This window comes from Macaca fascicularis, chromosome 8 (genome assembly GCF_037993035.2).
Source record: "Macaca fascicularis isolate 582-1 chromosome 8, T2T-MFA8v1.1".
NCBI lineage: Eukaryota > Metazoa > Chordata > Mammalia > Primates > Cercopithecidae > Macaca > Macaca fascicularis.
This window is the reverse complement of record NC_088382.1, coordinates 100,231,306-100,251,015: the sequence shown is the minus strand read 5'-3', so window position 1 is coordinate 100,251,015 and position 19,710 is coordinate 100,231,306. Positions and strand designations below refer to the sequence as shown.

Below are 19,710 nucleotides of genomic sequence, written 5' to 3'. Positions count from 1 at the left end.
CCACTCTCCAGAGAGGAGCACGAGTAAGTTAAAAATTGTATATTTTATCATTTTGCACTCCACTGCTTGAAACTATCCAGTGGCTTCCCATTACCCTTAGATGAAATTCCTAATTCCTTATAATGTGATCTGCCTCCTGCCCACATCTTAAGCCACATTTCAGATCTCTGCTTTAGAATAGTCTCATTTGCTATATCTCATACACAGTATGCCTTTTCCTCAGCATTTTTGCCTCCTCATTATTTGGGTCTTAGCTTCAATGTACCCTTTTCAGACCAGCCTTTCCTGATATGTCTAGCTGCATAGCCCAGTCACTCTTTGTCCCACTGCCCTTTCATCAATATACTTCTATCTGATGTTGTTATTTACTACTTAGGTAATTATACATTACCCTTCACCCCCAAATCTAATGAAGGCAGGGCTTCCATTTGTGTTCTGTGCATTGATATGCCCCCAGTACCAGAGTGGGGACTCAAATTCCTTGACTGAAGTCATTCAATTACAAAGCAAAAGATCTGAAAGTCAAAAGAGGTCCTGATTGTCACCAAGTTTATGCTATTTAAATCGTGCCATAATCCTTTATAGTGTATCCCTATTTCTATGCATCACAAGTATCTCATGGTGCTGGATCCAGATCTTTAGATGGGGTTCAAGGCTGACTCTGACTTTGTCCTGCCTCCCCATCTAGCCTCAATTCTCAGCAGTTTTCCCTCCCGTCTCTCTTCTTGGCATGTTCCTGTATGCTAGGACTTGGGACTTCTCTAAGTGCCACAGATTTTCTGGTTGGAATGCCCTCACACTTGTCCTTCTGCCAGAAATACCATTTTCCTTCTTTCTGAACCTGCATGAGTCTTATACACCTTATGATCTCAAGGGTAATCACCTCCTTTTCCTGACAGGATTGGCTGTGAAGCTAATGCTTCTGCAGCAGATGTCTACATGCCCTCAGACTTGTGTGTGCATGTAATGGGAAGTAGCTCATATCTGCCAAGCTTCCAACAGCCAACGACTGCCTCTGTTTGCCTGAAGGCCTTCTGAAGCTCGCTCGCTGCTTCTCACATGCACGTGGAGAATGCTGGGAAGCTTATGGCCCACTCAGACTTTGAAGTGTGTTCCACACTGTCATGCTGAGTTGCCCAGTAGTGGCTTACAGCAGTACCTTGCTTTATATTGCATGCATTATTGGTGGCCTTTCCTTCCTTTTTTATTTTTTTTTTTTCCACTTCCCAACTGGTGTTTCCTTCACCTCCCAAATAAATAATTTTCACTCAAATCCTTGTATTAGGTCTGTTTCTTGGGGGAAGCAAAACTAAGAAAGAATTCCATCACACTTATCTCAGAAGGTTTTTTTTTTTAAATTTTTTTATTATACTTTAAGTTCTAGGGTACATGTGCATAACGTGCAGGTTTGTTACATATGTATACTTGTGCTATGTTGGTGTGCTGTACCCATCAACTCGTCAGCACCCATCAACTCGTCATTTACATCAAGTATAACTCCCAATGTAATCCCTCCCCCCTCCCCCCTCCCCGTGATAGGCCCTGGTGTGTGATGTTCCCCTTCCCGAGTCCAAGTGATCTCTTTGTTCAGTTCCCACCTATGAGTAAGAACAAGCGGTGTTTGGTTTTCTGTTCTTGAGATAGTTTGCTGAGAATGATGGTTTCCAGCTGCATCCATGTCCCTACAAAGGACACAAACTCATCCTTTTTTATGGCTGCATAGTATTCCATGGTGTATATGTGCCACATTTTCTTAATCCAGTCTGTCACTGATGGACATTTGGGTTGATTCCAAGTCTTTGCTATTGTGAATAGTGCCGCAATAAACATACGTGTGCATGTGTCTTTATAGCAGCATGATTTATAATCCTTTGGGTATATACCCAGTAATGGGATGGCTGGGTCATATGGTACTTCTAGTTCTAAATCCTTGAGGAATCACCATACTGTTTTCCATAATGGTTGAACTAGTTTACAATCCCACCAACAGTGTAAAAGTGTTCCTATTTCTCCACATCCTCTCCAGCCCCTGTTGTTTCCTGAGTTTTTAATGATTGCCATTCTAACTGGTGTGAGATGGTATCTCATTGGAGTTTTGATTTGCATTTCTCTGATGGCCAGTGATGATGAGCATTTTTTCATGTGTCTGTTGGCTGTATGAATGTCCTCTTTTGAGAAATGTCTGTTCATATCCTTTGCCCACTTTTTGATGGGGTTGTTTGTTTTTTTCTTGTAAATTTGTTTGAGTTCTTTGTAGGTTCTGGATATTAGCCCTTTGTCTGATGAGTAGATTGTAAAAATTTTCTCCCATTCTGTAGGTTTCCTGTTCACTCTGATGGTAGTTTCTTTGGCTGTGCAGAAGCTCTTTTGTTTAATTAGATCCCATTTGTCAATTTTGGCTTTTGTTGCCGTTGCTTTTGGTGTTTTAGACATGAAGTCCTTGCCCATGCCTATGTCCTGAATGGTATTACCTAGGTTTTCTTCAAGGGTTTTTATGGTATTAGGTCTAACATTTAAGTCTCTAATCCATCTTGAATTAATTTTCATATAAGGAGTAAGGAAAGGATCCAGTTTCAGCTTTCTACTTATGGCTAGCCAATTATCCCGGCACCATTTATTAAATAGGGAATCCTTTCCCCATTTCTTGTTTTTCTCAGGTTTATCAAAGATCAGATGGCTGTAGATGTGTGGTATTATTTCTGAGGACTCTGTTCTGTTCCATTGGTCTATATCTCTGTTTTGGTACCAGTACCATGCTGTTTTGGTTACTGTAGCCTTGTAGTATAGTTTGAAGTCAGGTAGCGTGATGCCTCCAGCTTTGTTCTTTTGACTTAGGATTGTCTTGGAGATGCGGGCTCTTTTTTGGTTCCATATGAACTTTAAAGCAGTTTTTTTCCAATTCTGTGAAGAAATTCATTGGTAGCTTGATGGGGATGGCATTGAATCTATAAATTACCTTGGGCAGTATGGCCATTTTCACGATATTGATTCTTCCTATCCATGAGCATTGTATGTTCTTCCATTTGTTTATGTCCTCTTTTATTTCACTGAGCAGTGGTTTGTAGTTCTCCTTGAAGAGGTCCTTTATATCCCTTGTAAGTTGGATTCCTAGGTATTTTATTCTCTTTGAAGCAATTGTGAATGGAAGTTCATTCATGTTTTGGCTCTCTGTCTGTTACTGGTGTATAAGAATGCTTGTGATTTTTGCACATTAATTTTGTATCCTGAGACTTTGCTGAAGTTGCTTATCAGCTTAAGGAGATTTTGGGCTGAGACAATGGGGTTTTCTAAATATACAATCATGTCATCTGCAAACAGGGACAATTTGACTTCTTCTTTTCCTAACTGAATACCCTTGATTTCTTTCTCTTGCCTGATTGCCCTAGCCAGAACTTCCAACACTATGTTGAATAGGAGTGGTGAGAGAGGGCATCCCTGTCTTGTGCCAGTTTTCAAAGGGAATTTTTCCAGTTTTTGCCCATTCAGTATGATATTGGCTGTGGGTTTGTCATAAATAGCTCTTATGATTTTGAGATACGCTCCATCAATACCAAATTTATTGAGAGTTTTTAGCATGAAGGGCTGTTGAATTTTGTCAAAGGCCTTTTCTGCATCTATTGAGATAATCATGTGGTTTTTGTCTTTGGTTCTGTTTATATGCTGGATTACATTTATTGATTTGCGTATGTTGAACCAGCCTTGTATCCCAGGGATGAAGCCCACTTGATCATGGTGGATAAGCTTTGTGATGTGCTGCTGGATCTGGTTTGTCAGTATTTTATTGAGGATTTTTGCATCGATGTTCATCAGGGATATTGGTCTAAAATTATCTTTTTTTGTTGTGTCTCTGCCAGGCTTTGGTATCAGGATGATGTTGGCCTCATAAAATGAGTTAGGGAGGATTCCCTCTTTTTCTATTGATTGGAATAGTTTCAGAAGGAATGGTACCAGCTCCTCCTTGTACCTCTGGTAGAATTCAGCTGTGAATCCGTCTGGTCCTGGACTTTTTTTGGTTGGTAGGCTATTAATTATTGCCTCAATTTCAGAGCCTGCTATTGGTCTATTCAGGGATTCAGCTTCTTCCTGGTTTAGTCTTGGGAGAGTGTAAGTGTCCAGGAAATTATCCATTTCTTCTAGATTTTCTAGTTTATTTGCGTAGAGGTGTTTATAGTATTCTCTGATGGTAGTTTGTATTTCTGTGGGGTCGGTGGTGATATCCCCTTTATCATTTTTTATTGCGTCTATTTGATTCTTTTCTCTTTTCTTCTTTATTAGTCTTGCTAGCGGTCTATCAATTTTGTTGATCTTTTCAAAAAACCAACTTCTGGATTCATTGATTTTTTGGAGGGTTTTTTGTGTCTCTATCTCCTTCAGTTCTGCTCTGATCTTAGTTATTTCTTGCCTTCTGCTAGCTTTTGAATGTGTTTGCTCTTGCTTCTCTAGTTCTTTTAATTGTGATGTTAGAGTGTCAATTTTAGATCTTTCCAGCTTTCTCTTGTGGGCATAGTGCTATAAATTTCTCTCTACACACTCCTTCTAATGTGTCCCAGAGATTCTGGTATGTTGTATCTTTGTTCTCATTGTTTTCAAAGAACATCTTTATTTCTGCCTTCATTTCGATGTGTACCCAGTAGTCATTCAGGAGCAGGTTATTCAGTTTCCATGTAGTTGAGCAGTTTTGATTGAGTTTCTTAGTCTGAGTTCTAGTTTGATTGCACTGTGGTCTGAGAGACAGTTTGTTATAATTTCTGTTCTTGTACATTTGCTGAGGAGTGCTTTACTTCCAATTACGTGGTCAATTTTGGAATAAGTGTGATGTGGTGCTGAGAAGAATGTATATTCTGTTGATTTGGGGTGGAGAGTTCTGTAGATGTCTATTAGGTCTGCTTGCTGCAGAGATGAGTTCAATTCCTGGATATCCTTGTTAACTTTCTGTCTCGTTGATCTGTCTAATGTTGACAGTGGGGTGTTGAAGTCTCCCATTATTATTGTATGGGAGTCTAAGTCTCTTTGTAAGTCTCTAAGGACTTGCTTTATGAATCTGGGTGCTCCTGTATTGGGTGCATATATATTTAGGATAGTTAGCTCTTCCTGTTGAATTGATCCCGTTACCATTATGTAATGGCCTTCTTTGTCTCTTTTGATCTTTGATGGTTTAAAGTCTGTTTTATCAGAGACTAGTATTGCAACCCCTGCTTTTTTTTGTTCTCCATTTGCTTGGTAGATATTCCTCCATCCCTTTATTTTGAGTCTATTGTGTCTCTGCGTGTGAGATGGGTCTCCTGAATACAGCAGACTGATGGGTCTTGACTCTTTATCCAGTTTGCCAGTCTATGTCTTTTAATTGGAGCATTTAGTCCATTTACATTTAAGGTTAATATTGTTATGTGTGAACTTGATCCTGCCATTATGATATTAACTGGTTATTTTGCTCGTTAGTTGATGCAGTTTCTTCCTAGCCTCAATGGTCTTTACATTTTGGCATGTTTTTGCAATGGCTGGTACCAGTTGTTCCTTTCCATGTTTCGTGCTTTCTTCAGTGTCTCTTGTAAGGCAGGCCTGGTGGTGACAAAAATCTCTAAGCATTTGCTTATCTGTAAAGGATTTTATTTCTCCTTCACTTATGAAACTTAGTTTGGCTGGATGTGAAATTCTGGGTTTAAAATTCTTTTCTTTAAGAATGTTGAATATTGGTCCCCACTCTCTTCTGGCTTGGAGAGTTTCTGCCGAGAGATCTGCTGTTAGTCTGATGGGCTTCCCTTTGTGGGTAACCCAACCTTTCTCTCTGGCTGCCCTTAAGATTTTTTCCTTCATTTCAACTTTGGTGAATCTGGCAATTATGTGTCTTGGAGTTGCTCTTCTCAAGGAGTATCTTTGTGGCGTTCTCTGTATTTCCTGGATTTGAATGTTGGCCTGCCCTACTAGGTTGGGGAAGTTCTCCTGGATGATATCCTGAAGAGTGTTTTCAAACTTGGTTCCGTTTTCCCCCTCACTTTCAGGCACCCCAGTCAGACGTAGATTTGGTCTTTTTACATAATCCCATACTTCTTGCAGGCTTTGTTCATTTCTTTTTCTTCTTTTTTCTTTTGGTTTCTCTTCTCACTTCATTTCATTCATTTGATCCTCAATCGCTGATACTCTTTCTTCCAGTTGATTGAGTCAGTTCCTGAAGCTTGTGCATTTGTCACGTATTTCTCATGTCATGGTTTTCATCTCTGCCCATTCGTTTATGGCCTTCTCTGCATTAATTATTCTGGTTATCAATTCTTCCACTCTTTTTTCAAGATTTTTAGTTTCTTTGCACTGGGTACGTAATTCCTCCTTTAGCTCTGAGAAGTTTGATGGACTGAAGCCTACTCTCATCTCATCAAAGTCATTCTCCATCCAGCTTTGATCCGTTGCTGGCAATGAGCTGCGTTCCTTTTCAGGGGGTGATGCGCTCTTATTTTTTGAATTTCCAGCTTTTCTGCCCTGCTTTTTCCCTGTCTTTGTGGTTTTATCAGCTTCTGGTCTTTGATGATAGTGACATACTGATGGGGTTTTGGTGTAGGTGTCCTTCCTGTTTGTTAGTTTTCCTTCTACCAGTCAGGACCCTCAGCTGTTGGTCTGTTAGAGATTGCTTGAGGTCCACTCCAGACCCTGTTTGCCTGGGTATCAGCAGCAGAGGCTGCAGAAGATAGAATACTGCTGAACAGCGAGTGTACCTGTCTGATTCTTGCTTTGGAAGCTTCCTCTCAGGGGTGTACTCCACCGTATGAGGTGTGGGGTGTTGGTCTGCCCCCAGTGGGGGATGTCTCCCAGTTAGGCTACTCAGGGGTCAGGGACCCACTTGAGCAGGCAATCTGTCTGTTCTCAGATCTCAACCTCCGTGTTGGGAGATCCACCGCTCTCTTCAAAGCTGTCAGACAGAGTTGCTTGCATCTGCAGAAGTTTCTGCTGCTTTTTGTTGTTGTTGTTGTTGTTGTTTAACTGTGACCTGTCCCCATAGGTGGAGTCTACAGAGACTGGCAGGCCTCCTTGAGCTGCTGTGAGCTCCACCCAGTTCGATCTTCCCAGGGCTTTGTTTACCTACTTAAGCCTCAGCAATGGCGGGCACCCCTCCCCCAGCCTCGCTGATGCCTTGTGGTTAGATCGCAGACTGCTGTGCTAGCAATGAGGAAGGCTCCGTGGGCTTGGGACCCTCCCGGCCAGGTGTGGGATATAATCTCCTGGTGTGCCCGTTTGCTTAAAGCGCAGTATTGGGGTGGGAGTTACCCGATTTTCCAGGTGTTGTGTGTCTCTGTTCCCCTGGCTAGGAAAAGGGATTCCCTTCCCCCTTGCGCTTCCCAGGTGAGGCAACGCCTTGCCCTGCTTCAGCTCTGGCTGGTCGGGCTGCAACAGCTGACCAGCACCGATTGTCCGGCACTCCCCAGTGAGATGAACCCAGTACCTCAGCTGATAATGCAGAAATCACCTGTCTTCTGTGTCACTCACGCTGGGAGCTGGAGACTGGAGCTGTTCCTATTCGGCCATCTTGCTCCCCTCAGTATGTTATAATTATTTGTTTGCTGTTGACCTGGCTAGAGTGCTTTCAAGAGCAAGGTTTGCATTTTCTATCTGTATTCCCTGCACTTAGCAAAAGCATGCACCTAGCAAGCATGCAGTAAGTATTCACCAAATCAGTGAACAGTGCTTAATAGATACCTGCTGAGCTGAACTAGAAAATAGGATTTCTTAATCCAAGAAGGAAGGAGACCAATATTTCTCATGTGATTTGGCTTGGGGACGCTTTTTCAGTTTCTTGGAGTGTTTCTTCTGGAAACTGTTGGTGGATATTTATAACTTTTTTCAAGTCTTTTTTTTTTTTTTTTTTTTTTTTTTTTTTTTTTGAGACGGAGTCTCGCTCTGTCGCCCAGCCCAGGCTGGAGTGCAGTGGTGCAATCTTGGCTCACTGCAAGCTCCCCCTCCCGGGTTCACGCCATTCTCCTGCCTCAGCCTCCCGAGTAGCTGGGACTACAGGTGCCCACAACCACGCCTGGCTAATTTTTTGTATTTTTAGTAGAGACGGGGTTTCACCGTGGTCTCGATCTCCTGACCTTGTGATCCGCCCGCCTCGGCCTCCCAAAGTGCTGGGATTACAGGCGTGAGCCACCGCACCTAGCCAACTTTTTTCAACTCTTATTTTGTTCACTCCTTTGCACTGATTATTCATAACTTATAATTTAGTAGCTCTCAGTGGTCTGGGTTGCTCTTCAGAAATGACCAAATATGCTGTAATTAATCTCAGAAAGTTCCTTTTCTTTACAGCGTAGCCATTGCTTCAGGGTAGTGAACGCTATACTTCTTTTTAATTCTGGGAAATGATGCCTTTTGTTCTTTATTTTAATTTTGGTTACATTTTTATCCAAATCTATTCGGAAAAAATTTCATAGAATATAGTACAACATGGTGACTATAGTTTATAGCATTGTATTATATTTTGAAAATTGCTGGAGAATATATTTTAAGTGTTCTTATTATAAGAAACAGTAAGCATGTGAGGTGATAGATATGTTAATTAGCTCAGTTGAGCCATTCCGCAATGTGTACATATTTCAAAACATCATGTTGTACACAATAAATATATTCAATTTTTATTTGCCAATTAAAATCAACAGAAGAGAAAGTGTTTTATTTTTTGATGGTAACAATTTTAGACTTTGTTCTTTCTGGATAAACTAGTCAGTAACACAGTAATTACATTTATTGCAAGCAACAACATAGCTTTAAAAAAAAACCTAAAACTGAAAAAGTAAAACTAAAACTCCAAGAAAATTTTTATCCTCAATGTTGTCTTTTGGAGCAGAAATTTTTAAAAATATGCTGTTTGCTCTCCTCTGGTGATAAGCTCAAATTGCATTCCATAGGGATTAAAACTGCCCCTGCTGGAACAGGTTAGCCTGTCTGATTTCCTCCGTATACCACTACTCGCTTTCTCTTTATCTGGAGTCCTGGCCTTTGATTATCCTAGAAGTTTGTGATTTTGTATATATAAAGTATTTTTGTAACTTCCAAGTAAAATTTTTCTTTTATATTTTGAACTTCACTTTTAACTTTGCAACTGTTGTTCAGTAAATATTTATTGTTCCTTTTCCTCTTCTCTAATGCAAAAAGAAAACGTTCTTGTTCCATTGATGTTGGACTTGACTGTATGCTTTGCATGGAGTATGAGTGACTGTGATTTCCCCACACTCACTCGAGCTTTTTATGGACTTCCATAGTTACGATTTGACTCACTTGGCCTCTTTCACTGCTGCCTCTGAATGGGAAAATGCGAAGGGAATGGCTCAGGGGATTGTTTCCCCTTTGACCTGGGTCCTACAATGACAGACAGAGTAAGTCGACCTAAACATGACTTTCAGCCTGAAGTGGAACCATTGTAGCCCATCTCTAGATGTGTGAATAAGACCTTAGCTTATGTTGGTGGCCACTGCAATGTTTTTGGGGTTGTTTTATATGCAGTATTAGTATCCCCAAAACCAACAGAAAAAATCTCCGTGCAAATTAAGTAAAACAGTTAAATTTTAATATTCAAAAACTGGTTTAATATTTGCCACAGTTTGTTATGTGTATTCACTTAGGAATAGCTGAATTTGTGAATTGATCTCATGAAACAGCATTAATATACACATGTGGAGCACTTGGAAAATGCCTTTGTGTCAGTGAGTTTTCATTTTGTATTTCTTCCTTTTTGAAGTCTGAGTTATTATATTTGTTCACTTGTGTTTCTAATACCACCAAATATAGCTAAATACATTTTCATTAAAATATCACAGTTACAAAATGAATCTTAGGCAGTTTTCATTAGAATACTTATGAGACTAATTTGGGCATTAAGCTTATGAGTGTAGGCTACATGTTGTGGGAGGAAGCAGAAAATTCACCTTTCCTTGTATTCATAGCATTTGCACTGTGACTGACACACGGTAGGTGATTTATAAGCATTTGATTGAATTTAAAGTGTCTTGATGCTATTCTATTCTGTGGTTAGCTGCCAGAAATAGGGGAAGTGCTGTGATAGAACAATTCAGCTATGGACTTCCAGACAGCAGCCCTATGATCCACCTGTGTTTTCCTCGTCATGTGTTGAAAATTATTATTCAGGCTTTATTTATTCATAAAATAAATATATACTGATCATCAATGTGGCCTGGGTATCTGTGCTCCTTTCCCTAAGCCGTGCACAGTCTAGTTGAATAGAAATGCAAATATGAATCTGGCAGAAAGGTAAGGGATGTTCTCTTGCCTGCTACTGAGGAAAGGATGTTTTGTTTCCTTTCAGTACTAGGAGAGGGAATCAATGGCGTGGTAATTATGCTCATCTTTGGGGAGGAAGAGTTTTCAATATGTTGTGTGATTCTGCTTAAGCAGATTCTGAAGATAATTTTTCTTGACCATTCATTGCCAATTTAGCTTCTAGTAATGATGCCAGTAATGTTGACATCTGCTTGAAGAAAGGATATAAAAATTTTATTTTGAGCTATACAATATTAGCACATTTTACAAAAAAACTAGAATTTGGAATAGATGCCTGCAGTGCCTATTTCTCATTGAAGAACACAGCACTGTGCTAGCTTCAGGTCTTACAATTTACTTGATCAGGGAATTAATCCTTTATGTAATTAATTAAGATCAAACCTTAACCTTACATTTTCTTGCTGTTCAAAGGGCTTTAAAGTTCAATTCTAACGTGCCTGAGGCCCTGCTAATGCTAAGAGGAAAAAGTCATTGTGAGACTTATACTCAATAACAGAGATGAGCAAACTATGGCCTTCTGCCCAAATCCACCCACTGTCTGTTTTGATAAAGTTTTATTAGAACATGGCCATATTAGTTTATGTATTGACTACAATAGAGACAATATGGACTGCAAAGCCTAAAATAGTTTCCATCTGGACCTTTACAGAAAAATGTTGCAGATCTCCACTCTATTAGCTGTTTCTTGATCAGTGACAGACTATGATATTTTTCTGCATTATTGCCTGAAATCTAACTGATTTAGGTGTTATCTCAATGTCAATAAATTAATTCCAAATTCATAAGCAGTTAGAAATGAAATAACACATTATACTTGAAAGTCTCCTTTGTTAGTAGATTTAAAGGGTTTTTGCTATGTTGTTTATTCATCTCTTCAGCAAGCCTGAAACTATTGGGTCTATTTAATTCCACTTTGTAAAACTTCTGATGGGAAATGTGTGGTTACATACTGAAAAATACTAGTGTATGTTGGGTGGTAAGAGGATCAGAAAATTTTTCAAATGATAATGAGTCTCTTAAATTACCTGTAAACATTTTCTGTAAATGGGGATAAACAGGAAGGAAATGAAGAAAATTGCATTTCTTTAAAAAAGACTCTATGATTCATTCCAAAATAGTCTTTTACTCTTCTGAAACATTCTTTTCCTGTACATTCTGAATTTAGTGAGTTCCCATAATATCTATTGGTACCATCTCTCAATTTCTGCATTACAGCATCTATTGTCTTTACAGGAACAATCTGAAAAAACAATGAGAGTGAGTTTTTGACTTGCTCTTTGCTCATGTTTGTGTATTTATAAGATGCTGTCATGATTACTTGACAAATCTACAAAGTGAACCACATCTGCTGGTTTTGAGCTAGCACAGCTGGAAGTTCCTTAGCTTCTGTACTAAACTTTTTATGTGGGTGTGATTCTTAGTTGCCTATTCTGTCTGTATTTATGCAAATTACAGTGTTATTTATAAGCAAGTAAATAATCATTTCTAAGACAACATCTGCACTACTGTCTGCTTATTAAACACCTGCAAAGTCAGCTTGCTCTGAATAGAAGGCCATATAGTGCATGGATCAGACTATAGCTTGAAACAAGTTGCAATTATTTGTGTGCTTATTGATCTCAATTTTAATTTGAGACATTTCTTTATTAGTGATTGGTTTTAGGGATGCCTTTTATTTCAAACCTTTTTAGATCTTCTAAATATAAAAATTTGATGGGATGAGAACTAAAGAAAGATAGAAGCTATAATTCTTGTCTCCCAAGTCACTTACAAAGTATGTGACCTTATGACTATGTGATTTGACCTCCTAATTTGTCTTTCTTCATCTGTGAAGTAGAAATAATAGCACCAATTTCACTGGGATATCCTGAGGATTAAATGAGAAATGTACATAAACACACTGTATTGTTTGATAGGCAATGTATGCAGTAATTACTGCTTCTCTTTCTTTACCTTTCTCTTACTCCTTCCAAAGCATAAACTGTCTTTTCCTTCAGCCACCAAAAATGTTAGAAAATGAGTTGTAGGAAGAGTCTGTAGATAGGAAGAGGGAATCCTAAGCTATGCCTAGAACTATCAGAATTAATTGTTATTCAAACTTACCATGCTTTCTTTGGAGAAACAATACAAATCTTAAAACAAGAAACAAACTGTAGGTAGGAGTTGTATCATTTCAGTATCTAAATGCCTTGCAGGTAAGAGGACGGAGCCAAGAATAAATCATTGTGAAAGCCATTTATGTAATGAATATAATGGTGTGCAGTAGTGTACCATCTATCTGAAGACTCCGTCAGACACTGAAACACAATTTAGGGATTATATTGATTTTAGTCTTATCTCTAGCATTAATATTTCTACCAACCACACAAGTTCACAAGCATGCTTATAATGGGAAATTGGATTAAAGGAGAGTTCGTAATAAATTAAAAATTACCTCAGTTTAGTATCTATGCTGTTTAATGACTTTGATCTTATTTAATCCATCTCCTGTATTCACTCTTTGTATGACCACTAGCCAATTATAGAAAAATTGTTTCCACTTGTTTTCCTAACTACTTTAATGGTCATTCCTCTGTCAGTTGTGCTCTTACATCTATCCTACTTACTAGCTTTTTTCTCTCTAGTCAATGCTGACCTCTATTCGTTAGGCGCAACATCTGTGGACTGAAAAGCAAAATAGTTCTGTTCCTACATTTACTCTACCACCAGTTAGTCATATAATGTAGAAATAAATTGTTCTTCAAGCCTTAATCCCCTTGTTTGCTGGACCATTATATAATAATGGAATTGGATTGGTTGGATTAGTTGGAAAAAAAAAACAAAAAACAAAAAACGACCAAAGGTCAGGACACTTGAAGTCTAGGTTTGTGTTGACCTTAGGCAATTCAGTCAACCCTGTTAGGCTTCAGTTCCCTATTTGTAAACTAGTAGATCTCATAGTTTCATGGAACTTTAGCTCCAGGAATGATCTTAGGGGTCACCTAGTGAACTCTCTTGCTTTGCTCATGAGGAAGCTCAAAAAACTTACGTCCTGCCCAACATCCCAGCAGTTGATTGAAGAGTAGCAGACCATGTCTTCTGACCCCTGTGCTGAGCTCTTCTCACCCTAGCACCTGAGGCCCTTTCCATCTAGATCATATAGTTCTAATAAGTATCACATGAAAAATTGTGGAGGCTTTTCTGGCATCTAGGTATATGAATTTAAATTATCAACAATAATAATAATAATTCAGTTATCTATTTTACATTGTTCACAGATTATGGTAAAATAGTCCTAAACACTGCTTACTACTATCCTCCAAATTTAAAAGCAGGAGATTCTGAATATTTGCAGGGTGACATCTCTCACTTCTCACCTGCCTTCTCTTTCTATATAATGAAAGAGAAGGGTCGGGGAGGAAAGCCTCACGGGACTCCAGTTAGCTGGTTGGCTGATAAGGCCCCAGAAATTAAGTATGTTTTAGTTTGTGACTTCATAGCCAAGGAGATATTCTAATATTTGCTGGGGTATCAGACACAAAATCTCTGGTTTAACCTGGATTGACTGCAAGAATAGAGAGGGGATAATTCTGGCCTTCATTTATAGGTTGTCTTTGGCTTAGGAGACCTGATATTCTGGGTTAACTGACTTCTTTGGAGCACAGGAGAACAAAACAGTACTGGAGGTAAGGCGGAACTGAGTCATCCTAGAAATGCAGGCAGGGTTGATTTAATCTACTATTGGGACATAAAACACATTTTTGGAATTTATGCCCAAATTTTCCTCACCCAGAATGGAAAGTTCAGGAAGTCAGTGTTGTACTTTCTAAGGACTACTAGACATTTATTCACTTGCGAAATTTCAGGGTTGTAAGGTACTTCAAGTCCAATTCCCTTATTTTGTGTATGGGAAAACTGAGTGGTAGAAAGAACTGAAGTTAGTTCACTGAATCAACTGGACACAGGCACTCAAGAACAGAAGCAAGCCTGGATTCTGGGTCTCCTTAGCCCAGTTTATTTTCTGTTATATCATATCCAAGCTGAGAAAAGAAAACTATTATGTTGATGGAATAAAGAACACGCTTAATATGTGTGAGTGAGTGATCCTCCAGAAAAAGTGACACAGTGAAAGATGAGAAGAACTTCAAGTCAATCAAATACCATCTGGATAAAGAAGACTGAAATCTAAAACAAACTTTCAGGCACGAGACTCAATGAAACAAATACATATTGGACAGATCCTTATTTCAGGAGTATATTTTGGTAAAAGTTTTACCCATCAGGCTACCTGTTCTGCGTCATTGAGTAAATTACTGTGAAGTCTTAACTCTTGTTATACTTGCCACTAATGGGTAGTGACAGAGTTGAACCCTTCCTTACTTTCCTTTTCCCTTTATACTAAAAAACCTGGGTCTGTGTTGGGAGGGGACAACTCCAAAACAACAGAAAGAGCCATAACATTTCTTCAGGCTGGAGGGCAGGAGCTCTCTTTGCAAATGCAATGTATCGCCAGATGAGCTTGTTATAAGGCAAAGCCCCATGCTTACCCACAGATATTCTAAATCAGTCTGGGTTGGGGACCAGCTACATCAGCTTTTCTACATTTTCAGATATGCTGCCCTTGGGATTGGGTATCATTACCTCGATCCTATGGCCAAGGGCCTGAACAAAGTAGGTTATCTTTGACCTTGATGAATTGAAGATCATTCTTGAGCAGCTTAAGATTTTGCTAAGAGTAATGAAAACAGTATAAGGCAGAATGAATCTATTGAATCTTATTTTCACACAAGTGTTTCTCACAGTTACTGGTACCATGTACATTCCTAACAACTGAGCATTGGGTCTATCAGTGAGTCATGGGAAATAGGAGGAATGCCCTGACGAGAAAAGTCAATTTCCTTAATTTAAGGGATTGCACATCAATTGGTCTGCTTATTCTGGATACTGAAATTCTGAGTAGACTTTTATCTTTAACAAAATAAAAGTTACTTATGATTACAACAAAATAAAAAGTCAAGAATAATCAAACCACCCTCTGGGATAAGAATTGTATGAAGTTGCTATGCAGGAAACAACAACAACAAAATGAAGGTCTAAGCAAGGTATTGCAAATGAATTTAGTGGAATTCTGTCATAAACTTCCTGACCTCCCTATGGGAGTGGTAAAACCCCTCAGCAGGTGGGACTATGGGGTGGTTTTTGTAACCAGGTCTGTGATATGTCTTCTGCTGTCTTTGTTCATTGATCCACTTTTTTCCCTCGGTCTCACTGAACTTTTCCCGTGCCAGTCCATGCTGCAATGCTTGTTTCCATGGAATAAATTTCTAAATATCACCTGCAGAGGATTCCTCAATTTCTTTTCCTGCAATTACTCAATGGTTAGAGTTTAATACGAAATTGCTTATGAAATGAATCATTAAAGGTGCTTACTTTTGCTTATATGCTGTACAAAATTGTATTTTTGGAAATTCTGGTTGATAACCCCTTTTTTGCCCTTTGTGTCTCTACCAATTTGCATCAATGTTTCGGGAGAATAACATTACACCCTCTATTTGATCTGTAAGGAACTTGTACATTAAAACTGTCCTGCATTTACTCCGACGGTGGTGGAATAATAGCCTCACGGTCTTTCTTAAGAGACATTTTCTCTGATTGTAGCAGCCTGAGGCTTTTCTATCTCTTTTTTCTATTTCTATTTACTTCTATGCTATATCTGTTGTATAGATGCAATACGGTTTTTATAAGTACAGTACTAATTCAGTTTGGAGACCCTGGCTTGAGGCTAGGCAGTTTTACTTCTGGAGAAGCTGACTAAATCCAAAATTTCAACCACCTCCCTTCTTGGTCTTTTCTAATTTGGGTCACTATCAATGAGCTCCAGTCAACCCAGGGCCTGGTACCAGATGACCAGGGACAGCCCCTGTGCCCCAGAGCCTGCTGATAGTATTCAAAGTAGCCAATTCTAAACCTGTTTACCATGGCTTGTCTGTTTCTTCCCACAGAAACCACCATAAAAATTGTTCTCCCTGCCTCTGCTTCTTGGCCAACCCCTGTGTGGCCCTGTATAGTGTTCTCCCTACGGAGCTGTAAGTATAACAAAACTATAAAAACCCTGCTTTTTCTCTCTTGACCTGCATCTGGCCTCACGATAGCCACCATACCTCACCCATGGTAAAATGGTCAAAACAATAGTCCATGCATGTTCCAAGTTTTCTTGAAGATTATACTTCTTTTCTGTAACTCTAATACATACTGAATAAAAGAAGAAAAGGAAATGATACAATATCAAACAAATTCACCATGTTCTAACAGATCTTCAAAAGTTTTAAGGTAAATACCTGAAACAGTTTGATGTAAATACATGTGGGAGCAGGCTATCAGCTATTCCATTGGAATTCACTCGGCATTTTTCAGATGGTTTGTTTTTACAGTCATGTTCCACATAATGACATTTCCATTAATGACAGACTACATACATGACAGTAGTCCAATAAGATTATAATACTGTAGTGCAATCAAACTAGAATTCAGGACTAAGAAACTCAATCAAAACCGCTCAACTACATGGAAACTGAATAACCTGCTCCTGAATGACTACTGGGTACACATCGAAATGAAGGCAGAAATAAAGATGTTCTTTGAAACCAATGAGAACAAAGATACAACATACCAGAATCTCTGGGACACATTTAAAGCAGTGTGTAGAGGGAAATTTATAGCACTAAATGCCCACAAGAGAAAGCTGGAAAGATCTAAAATTGACACTCTAACATCACAATTAAAAGAACTAGAGAAGCAAGAGCAAACACATTCAAAAGCTAGCAGAAGGCAAGAAATAACTAAGATCAGAGCAGAACTGAAGGAGATAGAGACACAAAAAACCCTCCAAAAAATCAATGAATCCAGGAGTTGGTTTTTTGAAAAGATCAACAAAATTGACAGACCGCTAGCAAGACTAATAAAGAAGGAGAGAAGAATCAAATAGACGCAATAAAAAATGATAAAGGGGATATCACCACCGACCCCACAGAAATACAAACTACCATCAGAGAATACTATAAACACCTCTACGCAAATAAACTAGAAAATCTAGAAGAAATGGATAATTTCCTGGACACTTACACTCTCCCAAGACTAAACCAGGAAGAAGCTGAATCCCTGAATAGACCAATAGCAGGCTCTGAAATTGAGGCAATAATTAATAGCCTACCAACCAAAAAAAGTCCAGGACCAGACGGATTCACAGCTGAATTCTACCAGAGGTACAAGGAGGAGCTGGTACCATTCCTTCTGAAACTATTCCAATCAATAGAAAAAGAGGGAATCCTCCCTAACTCATTTTATGAGGCCAACATCATCCTGATACCAAAGCCTGGCAGAGACACAACAAAAAAAGATAATTTTAGACCAATATCCCTGATGAACATCGATGCAAAAATCCTCAATAAAATACTGACAAACCAGATCCAGCAGCACATCACAAAGCTTATCCACCATGATCAAGTGGGCTTCACCCCTGGGATACAAGGCTGGTTCAACATACGCAAATCAATAAATGTAATCCAGCATATAAACAGAACCAAAGACAAAAACCACATGATTATCTCAATAGATGCAGAAAAGGCCTTTGACAAAATTCAACAGCCCTTCATGCTAAAAACTCTCAATAAATTTGGTATTGATGGAGCGTATCTCAAAATCATAAGAGCTATTTATGACAAACCCACAGCCAATATCATACTGAATGGGCAAAAACTGGAAAAATTCCCTTTGAAAACTGGCACAAGACAGGGATGCCCTCTCTCACCACTCCTATTCAACATAGTGTTGGAAGTTCTGGCTAGGGCAATCAGGCAAGAGAAAGAAATCAAGGGTTAGGAAAAGAAGAAGTCAAATTGTCCCTGTTTGTAGATGACATGATTGTATATTTAGAAAACCCCATTGTCTCAGCCCAAAATCTCCTTAAGCTGATAAGCAACTTCAGCAAAGTCTCAGGATACAAAATTAATGTGCAAAAATCACAAGCATTCTTATACACCAGTAACAGACAAACAGAGAGCCAAATCATGAATGAACTTCCATTCACAATTGCTTCAAAGAGAATAAAATACCTAGGAATCCAACTTACAAGGGATATAAAGGACCTCTTCAAGGAGAACTACAAACCACTGCTCAGTGAAATAAAAGAGGACATAAACAAATGGAAGTACATATCATGCTCATGGATAGGAAGAATCAATATCGTGAAAATGGCCATACTGCCCAAGGTAATTTATAGATTCAATGCCATCCCCATCAAGCTACCAAGGAGTTTCTTCACAGAATTGGAAAAAACTGCTTTAAAGTTCATATGGAACCAAAAAAGAGCCCACATCTCCAAGACAATCCTAAGTCAAAAGAACAAAGCTGGAGGCATCACGCTACCTGACTTCAAACTATACTACAAGGCTACAGTAACCAAAACAGCATGGTACTGGTACCAAAACAGAGATATAGACCAATGGAACAGAACAGAGTCCTCAGAAATAATACCACACATCTACAGCCATCTGATCTTTGATAAACCTGAGAAAAACAAGAAATGGGGAAAGGATTCCCTATTTAATAAATGGTGCTGGGATAATTGGCTAGCCATAAGTAGAAAGCTGAAACTGGATCCTTTCCTTACTCCTTATACGAAAATTAATTCAAGATGGATTAGAGACTTAAATGTTAGACCTAATACCATAAAAACCCTTGAAGAAAACCTAGGTAATACCATTCAGGACATAGGCATGGGCAAGGACTTCATGTCTAAGACACCAGAAGCAACGGCAACAAAAGCCAAAATTGATAAATGGGATCTAATTAAACAAAAGAGCTTCTGCACAGCCAAAGAAACTACCATCAGAGTGAACAGGAAACCTACAGAATGGGAGAAAATTTTTGCAATCTACTCATCAGACAAAGGGCTAATATCCAGAACCTACAAAGAACTCAAACAAATTTACAAGAAAAAAACAAACAACCCCATCAAAAAGTGGGCAAAGTATATGAATAGACATTTCTCAAAAGAGGACATCCATACAGCCAACAGACACATGAAGAAATGCTCATCATCACTGGCCATCAGAGAAATGCAAATCAAAACCACAATGAGATACCATCTCACACCAGTTAGAATGACAATCATTAAAAAATTGGGAAACAACAGGTGCTGGAGAGGATGTGGAGAAATAGGAACACTTTTACACTGTTGGTGGGATTGTAAACTAGTTCAACCATTATGGAAAACAGTATGGCGATTCCTCAAGGATTTAGAACTAGAAGTACCATATGACCCAGCCATCCCATTACTGGGTATATACCCAAAGGATTATAAATCATGCTGCTATAAAGACACATGCACACGTATGTTTATTGCGGCACTATTCACAATAGCAAAGACTTGGAATCAACCCAAATGTCCATCAGTGA

The 19,710-nt window shown here is 38.9% G+C and overlaps 1 protein-coding gene across 2 annotated transcripts in view; it reads left to right on the top strand.

Annotated features, from left to right (window-relative positions):
• The window catches only part of TMEM64 (transmembrane protein 64), a 124,393-nt gene extending 107,176 nt beyond the window's left edge, over positions 1-17,217 (top strand). Inside the window, exon 3 of one of the 2 annotated variants that reach the window (XR_012416500.1) lies at positions 16,257-17,217. The gene's annotated coding sequence lies outside the window, so the exon portion shown is untranslated. The remainder of the gene's footprint in view (positions 1-16,256) is intronic. The other variant, XR_012416501.1, reaches the window with a different exon arrangement.
• Positions 17,218-19,710: the final 2,493 nt, after the last annotated feature.